The sequence below is a fragment of the Delphinus delphis genome, chromosome 4 (genome assembly GCF_949987515.2).
Source record: "Delphinus delphis chromosome 4, mDelDel1.2, whole genome shotgun sequence".
NCBI classification, from domain to species: domain Eukaryota; kingdom Metazoa; phylum Chordata; class Mammalia; order Artiodactyla; family Delphinidae; genus Delphinus; species Delphinus delphis.
The window spans coordinates 97,874,637-97,895,147 of NC_082686.1; the positions used below are offsets into that span (position 1 = coordinate 97,874,637).

A 20,511-nucleotide genomic window follows, 5' to 3' on the forward strand; every position below is an offset into this window, starting at 1 on the left:
AGACTTGGCATGAGACCACAGCTACCCCAGAGTTACAGATGGGGCTGTCTCGTGATTCTGTGGGAAATTTGCTTCTTTACTTGGCACGTGCTGCACAGTATGTCATTTTCTGCCCACAGTTTGGTGAAAAGAGAACTCCTCGAAGCTCCTCTTTAAGCATGTACATGCAATGCAAAAGCTAGGCTTCTGAGTGCCAAGTATAACTGAATAAAGGACGAAGGAATAAGATCGTCTATTCTCTAAAAGTACCTTGCGTAATACAACCCAAAGAATGCGCTCTACCTTCAAGCCTATGGCTAGTTCAAATAAATGTAGTCATCACTACCCTTGAATTAAATGGATAATAAAAGGTTATAAACATGTTGTAAAATAATTCAAACTCAGTCATAGCAATGATTTTTCTATGTTTTGGGCAAAGGGTTAATCTCTGAAGAATACCAATAGTATAAATGGTTAAAATATCTATAAGAAAGATACTAATTCAAACCCCTTCGCCTACTTGGATATAGTTTTGTTGACAGATGTTGACAGAGATACTTAAGAAAACATTATGAACAAAAAGATGTATAAATGTTATAGTTCAAGTATAATTCATACACTTCCTTTCCCAAGTTTCTTCATTATACGCTAGCTTCAATTTTTTTTTAATAGTAGGTGTATTTTACAATACTTTGATCCTCTTCAATATTCTGGCATGACTCCCTTTTTCCTAATGAAGCCCATATTTTAGCATTCTTAAGTTTATATATTACAAATGTAAGAGTCAGGTCTCTCAGTTGCAAAATAACAGAAACCCTCCCAATTCAAAGTGGCTTAGTTCCTAAATGGGGAATTTATTGACTCATATAAACGGCCAGTCCAGGGATGCAGCAAACCTCAAATATAAAAGGATTTATGGGCTCAAAGAATTTCATTACAGTTCTCTCTCTCCATCTCTGTACTCTTTCTATATTTCTTTGTCTTCATTATTTAAGGAGATATTTTCCCCTTGGCAGTCAAGAAAGGCACCAGCAGCCTCAGGTCACAAACTCCAGGAAAGAAAACCATTGGCTCTTCTTGGGTTTCATAAAGTCATACCAGATACAGAAACAAAAGCATAGTTTCCTAATGGAACTCAAAGACAAAAGAAGCATGCTGGACAGTAAAATAAAAAACCCTACGAAATTACACTGCAAATTACAAATTAACTTTTTAAGACTCTACAGACAAACATAAGGGTTAGCTTTATCATTTTTAAATTTTAGTGAAAATATCAAATCAACAAGCAAATATTATATGACTGTGTATTATGCTTAAGGGATATAAATGTTATAAAAGTCAAAGTTTCAACCACTGAAGAATCATAGTCTAGTTGGTGGTTGACAAAATTTGATGCATGACAAACGAATGAATGGAAGATGGGATTTTAACCAAGTGCTAAATATTACAGCACATATTATAACCTTAATATTAATTCAGGAAAGAAAGGATGATTGTGGAGTAGAACAATCATTGAAAGTTTATAGAGATGGTGAAAACTATTTTATTTCATAAAAGATGGATTGTCATTGTTGGAAGAGGGTGGGAAAGAGTGAGGGTTGAAGGAAAAAGAATGAAATGGCTCCGAGGTGGGCATTCATATATGTAGAGACCTGGTGGTAGACAACAGCCCACTCATAATGGAGAATTCATGTTGAGGATAAGGTAAGATGGTTACAGAGAAGTTAGCTGATGGAAGATTTTAAATACTGGGTTTGAATTTGAACTAGTTATAATTTCTCGATATGTAGGTTTACAGAAGAATAGAGAGGGAAATCCAGCTGCAGGTCATGATATAATTGGAGTTCAGAGGTTGGAATAATATTTCTGCTCTGAGACAGGGGCCGTCGCTTCCATTTATGCAGGTTGTAAGCTGTACAACGCTAGTGGACACCAACCACGTTGCAGTGTGAACGGTGCTTCTGAAAGTTGGGAAATACACTACCCTTATAAAAATATACGGTCCATCTAGATGACTTCAAGAAACAAAACATATCAATTTGAAGGGTTAGAAGATAGGTAGGTACTAGGTAGAAGTTACAGAGAAGGTTGAAGAGAAAAGTGGAGACCAGATTATGGAGTGCCTTGAATTCCAGGCTAAGAAATACAAACTTTATTCTGCGTTTAATGCAGGGAAATTGGGGAGCTATTGCAGGATTTTGACTAGAATAGTGAAGTAGCAATCAGTGTTTGAGGAAAATTAAATTTAGGCTACAGGTCCAGGATTGATTCAAGGGGGCAGAAATTAGCAAAATAGAGAACTATGAAAAGATCATTAGAGCAGTGCAGGAAAAAACTGGACCATAAGATAGAAAGCAAAGGAGATCTTTGGGAGGTATTTTTAAAAGAAAAAAAAGATAAAAAGAAAGAAAGGCAAGAAAGTGGAATTTTGTGAACCTCTTACAAAAGAAACATATGCCCTGGGACATATTATTATTATTTAGGTAGAGAATAAAGAACAGAAATTATGTTTCTTTCAAATCGCTCCCAGTGACTTTACTGTTGGCAGTTATATAGTTCTTTAGAGTTTACACAGTAATTTCAAATATATTATTCCATTTGGATAAAGATATTTTTTGAAATCATGAAACTAAGCACTGTCCTAAGCTTATATATAAAGGTAACATCTAAACTACAGAAATTTTTATCCATCACCTATGACAGAATGCAATTTAATATTGCAATGACAAACTTCCATGTGTTTATTTGGACCAGAAAAGAATGGGCAGTAATACCAGCATGTCTGAAACCAAACTTTCCATGTACTCTGGATCTTATTTCTTTCTGATCTCATTCTCCTTCAGGGACCTTGTTCCCTGTCTCTCCTCTTCCCATCCCTGATCTTCCCTTCAGCATTTTAGAAAAATATTCTTTAACATATTTCCATTCTGAGTCATCTCTTCACTTTCCATCAATCTAAGCTGCTGACAGCGTAAGTGTATGTTTCATGTCTCTACCTCCTCTGCATTGGCACTTCTCAATCCATCCCACCTCTGTAAGGTTTTCTCCCTGGAGATAACACAAACCTCCTATTTGCTATTTTTGTTGGACGTTTTTCAGTATTTACCATATTTGACCTCTTGGCAGTGGATGATAGTTTTCCTCTTCTTCATTCTTGAAACTCCTGCCTTGGGTTCCTGGTCTCATTCTGTTACCTTGCCTCTGTGACTTTGACTTTCTCCTGTCCTTTCATATTTATAATCCTCCAGGGTTCCATCCTTCACCCTCTACCCTTTCTTTTTATACACACTTTCTCTGGGGAATTTCATCCTCTCCTTCTAAAGCTTATATACTGACCACTGTCAATTCTGTATCTCCAATCCAAATCCAAAGCAGTATATTTACAATTGGATGACCCATATATGCTCCACAAAACATGTCCAGCACTAAACTTCTCACTGGTAGCTCAAGTCTGTCCTTCTTTCCATACTCTTTTCAGAAATTATGGACCCACTGTTCACACAGGGATCTAAGGTAGAACACAGAGAACTGTCTTTGATTCCTTTCTTCTTCATCCTCCATGTGATGGTTAATTATATGTGTAACAAAATTGGACCACAGGGTGCACAGATTTTGATTAAATATTATTTCTGGGTGTGTCTGTGAGGGTGTTTCTGGATGACGTTAAAATTTAAATTGGTAGTCTGAATAAAGTAGATTGAGCAAAACTACTTTCTATGGGGCTGCATGTTTGCCATCCTTCCTGAAATTATATTGATTTTTCATAGGAATTCTTCCTAATGACACTCTTGAACACAAATCCGTTTTTCAAGGTCCCTTTCTGAGGATTCCAAGTTAGAACAACAAGTTTTAATGGCTGGTTAATATTTTTATATACCATTTATACCAGAATTTAACTATTTCCCAATAGTTCAGTGTTTAGATTGTTTCTATTTTTTTCTACAATAACTAGCTTTGTAATGATTATGTTTGTATGCAAAAATGTTCTCATGTGTTCTAGATTGCTTTCCATGGATATATTCCTAGAAGGGAAATTACTAAATCAAAAGGCATGAAGGCATATTTTACAGTGCTTGATCTATCTGTATTGCTTTCAAAAATATTTTTACCACAATATGCCAATCTTAATGTAAACATTTTAAAAAACTTATTTTATTAGTTATGAGATTATTAGCATTGTTTTCATTTCTTTGATCGCTGAGATTAAATATTTTCTTACATATTTACTGGTTGTTTACCTTCTGTTTATAAACTTTGCAATTTTAAATTATCCTAGTGTTTTTTAACAATATACATATAATTATATAACTTAAAGTTGTTAAATCTATGTCATTCATGCAATTATTTAATCTATGCAAATATTCTGTTTGCTTTTAAGTTTTTAAAAATTGCTTAAAATACAATAGTTTTGATTTTTGAGTAATCCAATCTATTTGTTTTCCTTTGTGATTTCTTCTAATGCTTCCCTACTCAGAAAGTTGTCCTGCAATTAAAATCAGATAAATTTTACCTTACATTTTTTTCTCGAATTTTTTCTCTCTTTCCTATGTCTCTCTTTAACATTTATCTTGTGAATCCCTCTGTTATTTACTTTGACACATGGCAGAGATCGAAAATAGATTCCATCTTGTGTGCCAAGTTTATTCACTCACTCAATAAAAATATATTCAATGTTTACTATGTACCAGGCACAGTGTTAGGCACCATTGTTAGAGGCAAATGTTGAGAGGGATACTGAAGTCACATTTGAAGTCACTCAGTGGGAGAGTGCACTTAACTGATTGCCAATGGGAGAGAGAAGAGGGAGGGGAAATGTGTGGCCCCATAGCCTAGTGCTAGGGATTTTGCCCTCTTTTTGCATGTTGTGCTATCAACTCACTCCTTGTAGAGAAACAGATCTTATGATCAGGGGATATGCTCAATAATGTTAAAAACTGCAAATGAGTCAAAAGCATAATATCCTGAAAAGAATAAATAGGTTTTCAGGAGTAAGTAAAAATATCTGCTCCCCCCCCCCACCCCACTGCTTCATTTAATCACTCAAAAGTAGTAAGATATAACAAATTACCTTTTCTATAAGTATTTTAACATGGTTATAATCATATTGTTTGTACAATTTTATGTTCTACCTTTTCCATTTAACATTATAAAATATTTGCATATGCCATAAGCTTCCTAGTAAACACAATATCTGATAGTGATACCTAACAGGTTTCAATGGATAAATTACTCTTTTCAAAGCAGAGTTAGTTTCTTTTCTTAAATAAGAAGACATTTTTACAGGTTCTCTACTTGAGATATTATCAGACAACCATGCCCATTTTTTCAGGTGTACACATTTAATCCAAGTGAATTAATATAAGCACACACTACCTTACGTCCTCAAGCAAATTTCTTTTTCCTTTAGCCAGGCAGTGTTTTCAATTTTCTTCTTTTTGGTAACTCTGAAGACCGTTCATTCCATAATTTATTGAGCCTCTAAAATGCCAAATGATCTATAATAGGGCACTGCCTTAAGAAATCATGTTCCATATATTCTAATATATTTAAATGTAGCCCTTTACATTCTTAACCTACTCCTCTCTACTAGCTCCTTTCTAAAATTTTTAAGTGTACGGTAATCCAAAAACAAAACCCCAAACTCCAAAACCAAACTTCTTCTCAACCTAATTTCTTCCTCAAACTCCACCCAATCTATCTTCCTTCTCAGCCAAACATAACAAAAGCAGAGTCCACTCTTACTATTTCTCTCCCCTTAATTATCTATCACCCATTTATTCCCCAAGTACTGCAATCTTCCACCCCAACCCTAATCAGTTAACTTTACTTGACCTCTCTGTAACTCAATCAGAAAGACTCCCCTCTCTCTTCAAAGTACTCTCTTCCCAACACCTTTGCTTTCACTGTTACTTCTCTCACATACCTTGTTCTTAATCACCAATTCCTCCTTTTATCTCACTAGCCTTTGAATGTACAGTGGAAGCCCTTAACTCCAGGTAACTAATTCACAGGATTAGAGGGGACTCTTCCTCTCTCTGTAAATGGGTTCCTTCCCCACCACACTTCAGGGCTGAAGGCTCCTGGCACAAAAAAGTGAACCTCCAATCCATCTGTGTATACTTACTGACCTATATGCTCAGTCAGTAGAGACAAATAGTTTATTCTAAAAACTGTTTATGCAATTACACTTGCTGTTTTTATTATGTAATTTAATCAAATGTTATATAAACTAATGAGATATGAGAGTAAAAAAAGAGTTGTTTCTATGAAAATTAATATGAGTGGTCTGGAAAAGCTTCATAATGGTTGGTAGCTTCAAGAAAATTTGCAGTCAAATTAGGTGAAAAACAAGGCCAAGAAAAATATTTTTCAAATCTAGACATATTTTACATTGAGTGACCTTACCATGCATGTGTCTTTAAGCTCTTGCACCATTCAACAAAGCTAAAACTGGAATCTGAATGATGCTCTATGGCTTAACAGACGAAGGTGAGCTCCAACCAACAATAGATCCACACACAAAGCAAAAACCTTGACCCTGCATCAAGAGAGAATTAAAGGAAAGTAGATTTATGTGTTTTAAGATGTTTATGCATCACTTATTTTTCCCAGCTGTAACTGACTCTATTGATTAACCTGTCCCAGTTGCCTTGTCTAAGAGGCATTCGTTAGAAATATCTTGATTACATCACGAGGCCTCTGCTTTCCTTGCTTTGCGTCTCCTTGAGAAATTTAATTTCCAACCAGAGCTTCAGTTGAGCCTTTAGACAAATAACACCACAGCTGCAAGCTCTTCACAGAAGGGTCCAAGATTCATTCATCATCACATCTTCACCTTCTGCTGCCCTCACTGCATTGTGTCTTGCACATAGTAACTACTTCAAAAATTATTGAGATTTAAAGCATAATGAAAACGTTAGTCCATAAGTTACAACCCAAGAATTAGAAATCTGGTTGAAATTGGTGTATTACAAGAAAACTCCTCTGTTTTGAAGTCATAATTTACCCCCTCTCAACAATTAAAGGAAAGAAACTCAATCGATAATTATAATCGGAAAACTATCAGTTTTAATTGGGTAGCTGAAGCTAATTTTAAAAATCAACTACAGTTTTCCAGAAATGTACAAACAAATTTGGTGGACAATGACAAGTACCACTACAGCTTTCAATTTTATCTAAATGAAGGCTAAAGTTTTGCTAATCTCTTGAACCCTGTGGGTTTATTCTCTCTGAAGCAATTTCCTCTAAGCTAGATAGGACAGATATGATTATCTCTTCCATTTGACAAATGAGAGAATTAATGGTTCCTGACTTACCCTTGACCTTATAGATAGTTTGTGACTTAAATGGGATTTGTACCCAGGCATTAGGCATCTTGAGTCACCTTTTAATTTTTCCTAAGCTCCTTCATAATTGGGCAGGAGAATCAGGAAGTAAATAGTGAAAAGCCAAACTTTTCTATCCACAATTATCACTCCTCTTTTTACCAGGCTGTCTAGGATTATGCCTTTAGAGTTCAGTCCTTTAACACATTTTCCCACAAAATTCTTGGGAGGAATAATAAGTTAATAATTCATTCTTTAACATCTTTCTATTAATTAATATATCCAATTTGCTTTCCTTCGATTAAGTAATTACCTGAGGAAAAGGAAAGGAAAGTAATGGGTATTTTGAGAAAGAATTTGTTTCTTTTTTTTTTGCATTTTTAAAAATTGAGGTTTCTTGTCCCATTTCTTTTCAAACCCTTATCCTGATCTCCTGTTGAAGATGGAGCCATCTTTGGCTTCCAGGCATCATTCTCCATCTAAGATCAACAATGTGCTTACTACAAAGAAAACTAATGTTAATTGAAACTGGTTTTTGTTTCATTTTTTTCTTGCTATTTACATTTTGCCTATACCTGTTTGTGACTATCATTCTGTCCCTAGTCCATGAATGTTTTTCTCATGCTTTCAACAGGAAACTCTCATCATCATAATACAATTCCTAGTCACATATCGCCTTTTTTCTGGCATTCCTTTAATCCAACTCTTCCCCATCTCATAAACCTAAATTTACTTATCACTTGTGCTAGAATAACAAATACATCACACAAGCCAAACTTAATTAGCATATTTTCTGAAATTATGTGATGTTGAATGAAAAATTCTGCTAACGCACATAAAAATTAGTATAACTATTCAGACTACGAAGTTGTTTATACGCTGTCTCAGAAATAGCATTCCTGCGAATTTATCCTTAAAAAATATAATTAGCAGATGTGAAAACAAACAAAAAACCAAATACAGCATTTATAAAATACTCACTGTTAATTATTTTTCAAAAAAGCTATCCAAATGTCCAAATATAGGAGACCAGCTAAGTACATGTTACATCATTGAATAGGATAGATAGGTAGACATTTAAAAGTATAATGATTAAGACTATATAGGAAACCAAAATATTATAAATGTGGTGGTAATTAAAAAGCATTATATAAAACAATATGCTGTTTTATAATTTTAATTAAATAAAATATAACTATGCAGATCAGAAATAGATGGTAACACGCAAAAGTGGAAATAGTTGCTGTGCTAAATGAAGGAGTTGTTAGTGAAAATTTTTTTCAGAAATTATTATTGTCGCTACTTTGTTTTCTGTTTGCTTGACTTTTAGCTTTATTAATATTTTCAATTAATAAACAGTGTTAATTTCATGTAAAATTTTGAGGTTTAATTGACATATAATATTATATTAGGTTCACGTGTACAACATAATGATGTTATATTTATATATACTGTGAAATGGTCACTGCAATAAGTCTAATTATCATCCATCACCATACAAAGTTACAAACTTTTTTTTCTTCGTTTGATGAGAACGTTTAAGATTTATTCCCTTTGTGATTTTCAAATAAATAATACAATATTGACTACAGTCATCATACTGTACATTATATCCCCATGACTTATTTATTTTATAACTGCAAGTTTGTACCTCTTTATCCTCTTCACTCATTTGCCTCACCTGCCACCCACTTCTGCTCTGGCAGCTACCAATCTGTTCTCTGTATTATGAGTTTGGTTTTTTTTTCTGTTTTGTTTGTTCATTTGTTTTATTTCTTAGAGTCCATGTGTAAGTGAAATCACGTGGTATTTGTCTTTCTCTGTCTGGTTTATTTCACTTAGCCTAATACCCTCAAGGTCCATCAATGTTGTCACAAATGGCAAGTTTTCATTCTTTGTTAGGGCTTAGTAGTATTCCATTGCATATGATACCACATCTTCTTTATCCATTCATCTATCAATGCACACTTAGATTATTTCCATATCTTGGCTATTATAAATAATACTGCAATTATAGTGGGGTTGCAGAGATATTTTGAGTTAATGTTTTTATTTCCTTTGGACAAATACCCATGAGTGGAATTGCTGGATCATATGGTAGTTCTATTTTTAACTTTTTGAGGAACCTCCAAACTGTTTTCCATAGTGGCTGCACCAATTTACATTCCACCAACAGTACACAAGCGTCCCTTTTCTCCACATCCTCACCAATACTTGCTATTTCTTGTCTTTTTGATAAAGCCATTGTAACAGGTGTAGGATGGTATCTTATTGTGATTTTGATGTGCATTTCCCTGATGATTAGTGATGTTCAGCATCTTTTCATGTGCCTGTTGCCCATCTGTATGTCTTCTTTGGAAAAGTGTCTGTTCTGGTCCTCTGCCCATTTTTTAATTGGATTTTCTTCTGCTCTTGACTTGTATGAGTTCCTTATATATTTTCAATATTAACCTCTTATCATATATATGATTGGCAAATACTTTCTCCCATTCCATAGGTTGCCTTTTTCTTTTGTTGATGGTGTCCTTTACTGGGCAGAAACTTTTTAGTTTGATGTAGTTCCACTTGTTTATTTTTGCTTATGTTGCCTTTGCTTTTGGAGTCATACCCAAAAAATCACCGCCAAGACCAATGTCACTTATGTTTTCTTCTAGAAGGTTTATGGTTTCAGGTCTTACATTCGAATCTTTAATCCATTTTGACCTAATTCCTGTATATGGTGTAAGATAGTGATCTAGTTTCATACTTTTGTGTGTTGCTGTCCAATTTTCCCAACACCATTACTTAAGAAACTGTTTTTCCCCATTGTGTATCCTTAGTCCTTTGTCACAAATTAATTTATCATATATGCATGGGTTTATGTCTGAGGTCTCTATTCTGTTCTATTGATCTATGTATCTGTTTATATGCCAATACCATACTGCTTTGATTACTATAGCTTTGCAATACAGTTTGAAATCAGGGAGCATGGTGCCTCCAGCTTTGTTCTTGTTTCTCAAGATTGCTTTGGCTATCTCGGATCTTTTGTAGTCCATACAAATTTTACAATTGCTCTATTTCTGTAAAAAGTGCCATGGGGGCTTCCCTGGTGGCGCAGTGGTTGAGAGTCTGCCTGCCAGTGCAGGGGACATGGGTTCGTGCCCCTGTCTGGAAAGATCCCACATGCCGCGGAGCAGCTGGGCCTGTGAGCCATGGCCACTGAGCCTGCGAGTCCAGAGCCTGTGCTCCACAACAGGAGAGGCCACAACAGTGAGAGGCCCATGTACCGCAAAAAAAAAAAAAAAAAAAAAAAAAGTGCCATGGAATTTTGATAGAGATTGCAATGAATCTGTAGATAGCTTTGGGTAATACAGACATTTTAACAATGTTAAATGTTAACATCGTTAACATTTTTATCTTTATTTTTATCTATTCTTATCTTTTTGGTTAACTTTATTTGTAGGTATTCAGTGCAATCGTAAATGGTACTATTTTCTTAATTTCTCTTTCTGATAACTCATTTTAGAGTATAGAAATGCAACCAATATTTGTATACTGATTTTGTTCTCTATAACTTAGCTGGATTTGCTTATTAGTTCTAACAGTTTTTTTGGTAGAGTCTTCAGGGTTTTCTACATATAAAATCATGTCATCCACAAATAGTGACAGTTTTACCTCTTCCTTTCCAGTATGGATGCCTTTTATTTCCTTTTCTAACCTAATTGCTGTGACTAGGACTTCCAATATTATGTTGAATAAAAGTGGCAAGAGTGGGCACACTTCTCTTGTTCTGGATTTTAGAGCTGAAAGCTTTTCACCTTTCAGTATGATGTTAGCTGTGGGCTTGCCATGTGTATGTTTAGGAACGTTCCCTCTATACCTACTTTATTGAGACTGATTTTTTTAACCATAAATGGGTTTTGAATTTTGTCAAATGCTTTTTCTGCATCTATTGAGATGATCATATGATTTTTATCCTCCATTTTGTATCATGTTGATTGATTTGCAGATGTTGAATCATCCTTGCATCCCTGGAATAAATCCCACTTGATCAGGATGTATGATCCTTTTTATGTATTGTTGAATTCAGTTTGCTAGTATTTTGTTGAAGATGTTTACATCTATGTTCATCAGGCATATTGGCCTATAATTTTCTTCCTTTGTGGTGTCCTTGTCCATTTTAGGTATCAGAGTAATGCTGGCCTTGTAAAATGATTTTGGAAACATTCGCTCCTATTCAATTTTTTCAAAGAATTTGAGAAGGATAGGTATTAAATCTTTTTTGAATGTTTGGTAGAATTCATCAGTGAAACTGCCTAGTCCTGGACTTTGTTTTTTGAAAGGTTTTTGATTACTGTTTCATTCTCCTTACTAGTAATCAATCTATTCAGATCTTCTATTTCTTCATGATTCAGTCTTGGAAGATTGTATGTTTCTAGGAATTTATCCATTTCTTCTAGGTTGTCCATTTTAATGGCATATAGTTGCTTGTAGTAGTTTCTTATGATCCTTTGTTTATTGTGGTATCATTTGTAATTTCTCGTCTTTCATTTTTGATTTTATTTATTTTGGCCCTATTTTTTTTCTTAGTGAGTCTTGCTAAAGGTTTGTCAATTTTGTTTATCTTTTCAAAGAACCAGCTTTTAGTTTTACTGATTTTTTTAAATTGTCTTTTTAGTTTCTGTTTAATTTATTTCTGCTCTAATCTTTATTATTTCCTTCCTTCTACTAACTTTGGGCTTCATTTGTTTTTCTTTTTCTAGTTCCTTTAGGTATAAAGTTGTTCATTTATTTGAGATTTTTGTTAGCTGAGGTAGGTCTATATCACTATGAACTTCCCTCTTAGAACTGCTTTTGCTGCATTACATAGATTTTAGTATGTTGTATTTCCATATTCATTTGTCTTAAGGTATTTTTTTTAAGTTTCTCCTTTGATCTCTTCATTGACGTATTGGTTGTTCAGTAGCATGTTGTTTAATCTCCACATATTTGTGAGTTTTTGCACTTTTCTCCTTGTGATTGGTTTCTGCTTTCAAATTATTATGGTTGGAAAAAATGCTTGAAATGATCTTCTTAAATCTATTGAGACTTGTTTTGTGGCCTAAAATATAATCTATCCTAAAGAGTGTTCCATGTACATTTGAGAAGAATATGCACTTTGCTGCTTTTGGATGAAATGTTCTCTATACATCTATTAAATTCATCTGGTCTAATGTGTCATTTAAGGCAAATGTTTCCTTATAGATTATCAGCCTGGATGATCTATCCATCGATATAAGGGGGTATTAAAGTCCTCTATTCTTATTGTATTGCTGTCAATTTTGCCCTTTAGGTTTGTTAATATTTACTTTATATATTTAGGTGCTCTGATTTAGGTGCATAAATATTTATATATGTTATATCTTCTTATTCAATTGACCACTTTATCATTATGCAATGCCCATCTTTGTCTTTCAGTACAGCCTTTCTTTTAAACTCTATTTTGTCTGATGTAATTATAGCTACCCCAGCTTTCTTTTAGTTTCCATTTGCATAAAACATCTTTTTCCATCTGTTAACTTTGAGTCTGTGTGTCCTTACATCTGAAATGAGTCACTTGTAGGCAGCAGTTAGATGGATCTTTTTTTGTTTTTTAATCATTCAGCCACTTTGTGCTTTGATTGGAGCATTTGGTCCATTTATATTTAAAGTAATTATTGATAGTTATGTACTTATTGCCATTTTGTTAATTGTTTTCTATTTTGAAGTTCCTCTCTGTTTTGTTCTTCTTCTTTTGCTCTATTCCTTTGTGGTTGGATGACTTTCTTTAGTGTTATGCTAAGATTCCTTTCTAATTTTTTTGTGTGTATAGGTTTTTTACTTTGAGGCTCACATATGACAGCCTGTGCTTGTGTATGTGTGTGTATATACTGAGATATATATATATATATATATATATATATATATATATCAGTCTTTCATAAGTTGATAGCAAGTTTGAACATATTCTAAAACTCCACATTTTTACTCTCTTCCAACACATTTTGTTTTTGATGTCACATTTCACTGTATATCCCTTAACTAATTATTGTAGTTATTGTTATTGTTATAACTTTTCTCTTTTAAACGTCATACTAGCTTTATATGATTAATCTACTATCTTTACTATATATTTACCTTTACCAGTGAGAGTTTTACTTTCACATGTTTTCTTGTTATGAATTAGTGCCCTTTCTTTTCAGCTTAAAGAATCCCCTTTAAAAGTTCTTGTAAGGTCAGTTTAGTGATTATTAACTCCTTTAGCTTTGCTTGTCTGAAAAACTCTGTCTCTCCTTCAATTCTGGATGATAAATTTGCTGGGTAAGGTATTCTGCTTGGAAGTTTTTTTATTTCAGCACTTTGAATATATCATGCTACTCTCTTCTGGCCTGCAAAGTTTCTGCTGAAAAATCTGCTGATAGTCTTATGGGGGTTTCCTTGGATGTAATAAGTATTTTTATCTTTATCATTAACTTACGATATCTTAATTATAATGTGTCTTGGTGTGGATTTCTTTGGTTTCATCTTATTTGGAACTCTCTGTGATTCCTAGACCAGCATATCTGTTTCCTTCCCCAGGTTAAGGAAGTTTTCAACAATTATTTTTTTCAAATAAGTTTTCTGCCCCCTTTCTCTCTCTCTCTTCTCCTTCTCCAACCCCTATAATGCAAATGTTATTCCACTTGATGTTGTCCCATAGGTCCATTAGGCTATCTTCAATTTTTAAATTTCTTTCTTTTTTGGGGAGGGTGCTGCTCCATTTAAGTTAGTTCCACTACCCTGTCTTCCAGGTTGCTGTTTCTGTTCTTTGCTTCATCTAGTCAGCTGTTGAAGCCCTCTAGTGTACTTTTTCAGTTCGGTTGTTGTTTTCTTCAGTTTTGTGACTTCTGTTTGGTACTTCCTTACATTTTCTGTCTCTTTGTTGAAGTTCTCACTGTTGTTGTTCTCATCCATTCTTCCCTCCAGTTTGGTGAGCATTTTTATGACCAGTACTTTGAACTCTTTATCAGGTAGATTACTTATCTCCATTTCAGTCCTTTTTCTGAGGTTTTATCTTATTATTTCTTTTGGAACATATTCCTCTGTTTCCTCATTTTGCTTGGTTTTTATGTATTAGGTGGATTTGGCCTTGTATAGGAGACGAACCTTTCTAGCTCAACCTTGTCCTAGCTCTTGGTTTTCTCTCAAACATTTTGATTGTCTGAGTAGCCTTATTTATTCTTGATAGGTCCCATTTGTTGAGCATGTGTGGAAAGGAGAAATCTCAGTCAGCCTGTTGGAAGCCAGACACTCAGGCAGCATTTTTTAAAGAATGCCAACATACACAGTCTTATGAATGGCACCTCATTCGTAAGCCCTGCTGGTCTCCAGACCAGGTAATCTGGAAGTGTCCCATGGGTTACAGTTGCAAAAATTGGGGCTTTAGATGAGTGTATAAGCTCCTTTCTGGGACGTACTAGTGAGCTGTAGTGAGGCCAAGGGAGAACAGAAAGATGGCTCCTCCTGCCTCATTCCTGAGAGCTCCTCTGTAGCCTCTAGATGTGTGGCAAACATGAAGCCTGACCCACAAGCTGACGCTCTGGGACAAGTAAACAGGCCTTTTTCACAGGCAGACTTGGGGTGTGTTTCAGTCTGATGTCTGTGCAGTGCCCTGGGACTGGTAGCCTGCCAAGAACTGTCTCTCCAATTGTTTCAGTCCTGTGGGGCCCAGAAATGCAAGCTCCAGCTACCAGAGCCAGGCAATCAAGGATCGTTTCCTGTGTGAATCACGTCTGCCTACAGCTTTAGCGAGGCAGCAGGGGAGTGCAGGGTCAAGGCATGCCCACCAGCTTTATCGAGGCAGTGAGAGAGCACAGGGTTGGGGAGCACCCACTGTTTTTTGCAAGGGAGTGGGAGAGCATTGGCAAGGGACACACCCTCAGGCTTTAGTGGGGAAGCTGCAGAGGGCTGTGATTGCACATGCCTGTGGTGCTAGCAAGGTAGAGGGAGGGTGCAAAAACAGAGAGTGGGGGGTCAGGCCCCTGACCCTAATGCTTTAAGATTAGCAAATGAACCTCCTTCACATTCAGCCTACAAGCTTTTCAAGTTGCTGCTTTTGCGCTGGGTCCCTGGGAACGTTAGTTTGCACACAAGCCCTTTAAGAGTGGAATCTCAGTTCCCTACAGCCCTTTGGGTCTCCTGGATGTAAGCCCCATTTGTTTTCACAGCCAGACGTTTGGGGGGCTCTTCTCTCTGGTGCAGGTCCCAGGGGTTAGGGTGCCTGATGTGGTGCATGAGCACTTCATTTCTCAGGGAAAAGCTCCATATTTGTGAGATCCCTACAGATTGGGGCTCTCTGTGCAGGGGGTGGGGTTTCTGGTGAGAATGTATCTCTCCCTCTCCTACCTGTCTCGATGTGGCTCTTTTATCCTTTGTTGTGGAGGAGCTGTTCAGCTAGTTTTCAAGTCTTTTTCAGAGGGACTTGTTCCATATGTGTGTCCATGGGAGGAGGCGAATTCAAGATCTTCTACACAGCCATCTTGAACTTTCTCTCAAGACTGTGGAAGGATTATTTTAGATTAGTATACTTTGTCTTCAAGAAGGAAAGTCCAATGTATTATATGTACATGGGTGGGTGGTGAGGAGTGAAGGGCACAGTCAAAGGCAAGGATTCTGGGAAACTAAAGGCAATCATTAGGATGTTGGATGCCAGGAGTTGGAGTTGAACTAGAGAAGGAGCAGAATAACACAAGACAAATGTTTCTATTTCACAATTTTAATTTAAGCTGAACTTAATCCTGAGGTAACTCGATTCTTCTTATTTGAAAATTTGCTTTACTTTATTTCTAAGTAAAAACATTGATAGTCTCTTTATTTTGACTCAAAATGTTCCTGGAAACTAGAGCATAAAGAATGTTTATGAAGCAAGTTATGATTTCCTTTAGGAACAGTTCTGAAACTGAATATAGAACATCTGACCCAGGACTCAGCATTAGATACATCATAAATATGACCGGCCATGTCTCATGACGATTAAGAAATTACTATAAATACCTACATATAACATATAAAATTAAAATACCAATTCTAGAAAATGGTCATGGATAAACCAAACACCTCTTTAATACAAAGGACTCCAACAAACTATACGTTTAGAGGGGAACATTTAAAGATGTATGTTTCATTGGCCACTGATCTTTTCTGTGGTCCATCTGCTTATCTGAAGTGTCTGAGTTACTGAAGGCAGTGAGCTAGTGAAAAGCTGCCTGAACCAGGCAGCAGCAGATTTGGGAAGTTCGCTTCACTTCTGAGTCTCACAGTCCCTTTCCATTCATTCTAACATTCTATGGAACTAAACTACTTTCTAAAATTAATATGTTAGCTATAATAAACATTAAGCAACAAATTCAAAATAATTTCTTGTGCCATCTTAGAATTTGGAAGACTTTAGGGTATGTTGGAGGGTCCTGCTTTAGAAGGTTACAGAAGTTTGAAATGATAATTTCTGTTTCTTTAGCTACACATCGGTGGCAAGTAGAACCTTCTAAATCATTTTCCTCCATTATCAGAGTGCGTTCACAAAGTATTTACCAGTGGTGCTGATGGTGTGGTTTCTGTTATTGAAAAGCATTTTACTTTTCATCTAATCATCTACTTTCCCCTTTACTCTCCTCTAACTCCTTAAATAGTTCAAAGTTACCCACGTGGCAGCTTAGAGACAGACCAAAGCAAGGCACCAAGACACATTGAGTGGGGTTTCAATTGCTTTGTTAAGCGTTTAGCCACAGGCTTACCTTGTTAATCTGCTAACAATTGCCACCAGGTCATTAGCAAAATCTTGTAAAAAGGAGTTATAAAAACATCTCTCACAGAATCCTCAAAAAGACAGAATACCTTGAATGTAGCTTCCTTTACCCCTTGAAACAGGCAGGTATAGGTGGCATGCAGGAAGCCTGTGTGCTAATTAGGTGATAGCCAAAAGGCAGAGAGAAAGAGTGAAGTTTCCTATAGAGAAAAAAAGATAGTTGATTTCAGCAATTTTCACATGAAAAGGTTAAAACTCATTTATTAATACCGAAACGCCATTTAAAATTTTATTTACTTATTTTTAATTGAGTATAATTGACATACAGCATCATATTAGTTTCAGAGGTACAATATAATGATTTTATATATGCATTTATTTGAAATGAGCACTACAATGTCTAGTTAACATCCATCACCACACCTAGTTATATATTTTTAAAATATTATTTAAAATTCATCATCTTAAGTGTTGATTTCTCTTGCAAATTAAAAAATATTGAATTCAATTTGTAAAGAGATTTAAATGAAAAATTTGCTCTAGGATCCTGAACATTATTAATTTAAAGTCATCTATTTTTATAAATTGGCTGTATCTCTTGACTATAATTTTCTTGCCTTCCCTTATTTGGAAAATGAACAAATTTTGTTAGAATGACAAATTTACTAAAACTGGAGAGAATACTAAGGTTCCCAAATGTTGCCTTAGCCCTTCTCAAATGTAAGATCTTGAATCTGTTTAATTTCTTCCTGTCTTAGGAATAAAACATTAAACTGGTGAAATTCCTCAAGATTTACAATTTTTAAATTTTACATACTATATTGTTAAATATATGGCATATAGAAATATAATTATATAATACTATTTTTTAAATGCTAGAAACAAAAATAAGATAGAACTTACAACAGAGCTAGCAAGACCAGAATGAATAGCTCATCTATTACAAGCTCTGCCCAAAGGCAATGTCATGTAAATTCAATTTATAGACGTTGAATAGCTTCCCCAATGTTGGCCTTTGAAAAGCATTACACTGATACTTTCAAGAAACTAGCAGCACACTCCAACCTGAAAAAGTAATACTATGAAGACGCTGCCATTAGTGATTTTATGTACTTCTACATACCCTTCTTGAATTTGAAATAATGGATAAGTTCAGTAATAATTTTTGTTCTCTTTCAAATTTTATGACTTCAATATTGAGTTGTGTTTTATGACCTACACTTATTATATTCTGTAGAGTCAGCCAGCAGCTTTAGGCAAAGAATACCTTTGGAGTCTGAAATCAGACTTTGGGAAGAAATCAGAGGTTTAAAATGAGTAATCATGTATTTTGGAAGCATAGGAATTTTCCAAAGATTTTGAAAAACAACCAAATACTGCATACTGTGTAATATATGAGCAATAATTTCCCAATCCTCTAGACAGCTTCTTTTTCTTTTGTGGCTAGGATAATTATCTATTCATGTACGGGCAAGGATTGTTGCTATAAAACTTAACTTCTTCCAGAGCAGTTTTGGTAGTTTTTTTTGGAGGAAGAGTTTGTTTAGCAAATTGTACACTGACAACGGTGAGGAAATTTTAGTTACGAGGAATTCTGACAAGGTCACAGGAATTATCCAGTCTCAGTTTCCAGTCTTGAGTCACATTGAAAGAGTGAAATTTAAACAGTGGTAAATTCAATAACAAGTAATGTTACATAATATTTACATGACAGGACAAAAACTAAAACTTCAGACCTTTTTCTCTTTAAATTAGGTTCTCACGCTAATGGACCAGATATAATTTGTTTATATAACTTGCTTAAAAAGAATGAGAACCTGGCTTCTATAGGAGAAAGAGATCGAAAGAGGAAGATTCTGACCTGGGTTATAATCCTGTTGCGCTCCTAGCTTTCAAGAAGGTCTTAGAGCTATCACAGTACTTTGATAAGCTTTGCTTTCTTTATTTACCAATATGTGAGCCAAATATTTAACCTGGCTGTGATGAGATAGTAAATGAAAGCATTTAAAAAATATAATGTAAGTTATTTATTAGGGAAAAGCACATGCCAGGCACATTTAGTTTTCATGGTAATATAAACGTCACAGGCTGGCTAGGTTGTAAATTTGGTTACTTTTATGGCTTTTAACACTAAAAAATTTCTGCACCAGGGGCTGTCTTTAAGTTGTATTTGTGGCTAAACAGATCTACCCTCATTTTGAGTACTCACTGGCCATTATTAATAGTGATAACTAAAATCTGGTTGAAGTATCTTAAAAAGTATGCAGTATGTGATAAATTCCATGACATGACTGAGGCATTTGACAAATATTTACTTTTTTAGAATTTAGGTCAAGAGCAGAAACAAAATTATAATTTATGCATAACCTCAATTTTTTTCCCTCAAGTACATAGAAAGAACAAATGTACTACGGATTTTCTTTGAAGAGGTTTGTAGTTACTATGTTTGTTTTACTTGTTTTTACATAGGGAAACTTTGTTGGCCTTTAAAATGTAACTTAGCAGTGTAACTGATGTATTTTTGCCAACAATAAAACAAATACATATGACAAAATAAATGCATACTTATTTCAGCCCGTAAGATTTGTTTTAAAATTATTTTATTTGCAGACAGGGGAAACATATGAGATCATTTCTTTCCCCTCTGCCAAAGACAAGCTGATTTCCCCAACCCACGTGTACAGTTGAGCAGTAAGTCTAGCATGCTAGCGCGCTCGAGTCTCCGGACTTGTGTCTTGCCATCTATGGGGACACACGCATCCGTGATAGTGCACTGGATGGGGCAAGACTCAGTAGGCAAGGCATCTCCGGTTCACAAGAAAATTGTGCTGACCGTGTAGCTATCCCGTGTGCCTGCCGCATCTGCCCACTGGACAGGGAAAGAAAGGGTGCTTGGTGTAGTGTACACAGCTGTTCCTATCCACTCTCTCCCACTTTATACACTGTACTCCTCTCCCCACGTGCGTTCCAAGGGCAGGATCACAAACACACACACACCCGTATCTCTCCCAGCCGTCACCCGGGACGCGTCTCCCGCGCACTCCGATCTCCCCGCCGCTGGCTCCGCGGCCTCTCCCAGCCACCAGCACTCCACATGGGCGTAACCCCGCGCCAGGCGGCCGCGCGGCCCACGGAGGCCCTAGCCGGCCCCCGCGTTCGAGGGAAGGCGCGGCCCCGGGGTCGGACGGACAAAGCGGCCGTCCAATCGAGCCCGGCACTGCCTCCCCGAAGGGAGGGAGGGGCGGCTCTGACGGGCCCAATGAGCGGGGAGCCCGAGTGGGACTTCCTCCCGGAATCCCGTTGGCCAGAATAGCTGGGCCGTGGGTGACACGTAAGTTAAGTGGGAGGCGGCGGCGGCCGAGGCTCCGCAGCCCCGTCAGTGACACCGGCCCGCCGTCCCCCCAAACCCGGCCGGGGCAGCCGGCC

General features: G+C 36.2%; 1 long non-coding RNA gene across 2 annotated transcripts in view; it reads right to left on the reverse strand.

Moving 5' to 3' along the window:
• LOC132424949 (uncharacterized) overlaps positions 1–20,511 on the reverse strand; it is a 125,407-nt gene that overhangs the window by 104,812 nt on the left and 84 nt on the right. The window contains exons 2-3 of one of the 2 annotated variants that reach the window (XR_011246448.1): positions 17,175–17,285; positions 15,687–15,838 (exon numbers count right to left, since the gene is read on the reverse strand). This is a non-coding gene — a long non-coding RNA (uncharacterized lncRNA). Of the gene's footprint in view, positions 1–15,686; positions 15,839–17,074; positions 17,286–20,511 lie in introns of both variants that reach the window. The other variant, XR_009519310.2, reaches the window with a different exon arrangement.